Source organism: Cicer arietinum, chromosome 7 (genome assembly GCF_000331145.2).
Source record: "Cicer arietinum cultivar CDC Frontier isolate Library 1 chromosome 7, Cicar.CDCFrontier_v2.0, whole genome shotgun sequence".
NCBI classification, from domain to species: Eukaryota; Viridiplantae; Streptophyta; class Magnoliopsida; order Fabales; family Fabaceae; genus Cicer; species Cicer arietinum.
This window is the reverse complement of record NC_021166.2, coordinates 24,917,528-24,919,129: the sequence shown is the minus strand read 5'-3', so window position 1 is coordinate 24,919,129 and position 1,602 is coordinate 24,917,528. Positions and strand designations below refer to the sequence as shown.

Genomic DNA, 1,602 nt, shown 5'->3' with positions numbered 1-1,602 from the left:
ATAAAAAAGGAAATGTGTATTTAAAAAAGGAAATAAAATAATTACAATAAATAATTTCATTATGTATTATAAGTTTACAATTTCAAATCTATTTAGAATGTTAAAACCAAATCAAATTACAAACTAAAATAAAGGCAAAATTAAATTACAATAAGATTTAAACCAAACTAAATTAAATTATAATAATTTTTAATTTGTTGATGTTGTTGCCTCTCTGCCTCTCTGTTTCTGATACAGTGTTTGGCTCTATTTTGTTGCTGCCCTTCTGTTTCAGATGTAGTTGTCATTGACCTTTGCTTTGTAACTAATTAGAGAAACATAAAAACATTTTTTTTTTTTTAAGTCAGTCTTGGTACACTTTGTGCAGAACAAAGAGACAAAATTTTGAGTTTAAATAATAAACTAAGGGACAAATTAAAGCTCAGCAACAGAACAGATCAAAGCAAATAAATCAAAATCATGAATGCATCAGAGGTGTAGAAAAAAACGCAGATGATGAGCAAAGAAAAAAAACATCAAACAGGAAATAGATAGAGAAGGACCAATGCAGACTAGAAAGCAACTAAACATATAAAAAACTCTATAAAAGCACCTTATCAATTTCAAAATTTGGGGGGAGAAGAACACGATTGAGTTAAAAAACGCATAGAAAAAGAGAGGCGAGATCAGAAATTGATTAGGAAAAGATACTAATCAGAAGAGCAATATTACAGTGAAAACTTTCAATTTGTGTGTAAAAACAAAAAGGATAGATAAAGAGAAAACTCATACCTTTATATTGTCACCACCGCCGTTGAAACCGGAGCCTCATCTCGCGGCCGCATCCTACTCTCACAGCCTCCTCTCACGGCCGCACCCTCCTCCTCGGTCTCTTCTCCTTCTCGCGGCCTCATTCCGGTCTTCTTCACGCGGCCTCATTCCGGTATCTTTCTGCCTATTTCTCCTTCGTTCTTTGTTTCTTCTTTCTCACCAACTCTTGTGTTTTCTGTAAACACCAAAGCGGCCGCTCCCCCTCTAAATTAGGGTTTATGTTTTAAACTTTGTGTTTTGTTTAAGTTGGTTTGGGCTTGGGGCTCCTTACTACTATTCATTTTAATCTAAGCCCATATGCAACTCAGTCCACTTAAATCTACTCATTTTTATTTTACTAATTTTAACTCATTTAAATTTTAATAATCTCAACTCATTTAAATTTTAATAATCTCAACTCATTTTATTTTACTAATCTCAACTCATTTAAATTTTACTAATCTCAACTCATTTAAATTTTACTAATCTTAGTCCATTTAAATCTATTCATTTTACTTTTTTATTATTTTTTAAAAAAAAGGTTTAATTTTCTTCATATTTAAATATCAATTTCATCATAAAAAAAATACAAATAAATATTATGTTAAAGGTTAATTAGATGTGACATCTTTTTAATCTTTGAGTTGTTAGGATACAAGTGGTACAACTTGATAGTTCTAAAACTCTCTTTATTTAACTTATTTATTTTATTTTATTTATTTATTCATTTATTTATTTTAATGAACTAATCTAAAATCGACCTATTTATTAGATGTAACTCTTTTTTATCTCTGAGTGTTAAAACACAAGTTG

The 1,602-nt window shown here is 29.7% G+C and overlaps 1 long non-coding RNA gene across 1 annotated transcript; it reads right to left on the bottom strand.

Annotated features, from left to right (window-relative positions):
- Positions 1-35: 35 nt before the first annotated feature.
- Positions 36-1,004, bottom strand: LOC140918940 (uncharacterized). Its single transcript, XR_012161428.1, has 2 exons — positions 772-1,004; positions 36-304 (listed from the first exon to the last, which is right to left on the bottom strand). It is a non-coding gene; the product is annotated as an uncharacterized lncRNA (long non-coding RNA).
- Between the last annotated feature and the right edge of the window lie 598 nt (positions 1,005-1,602).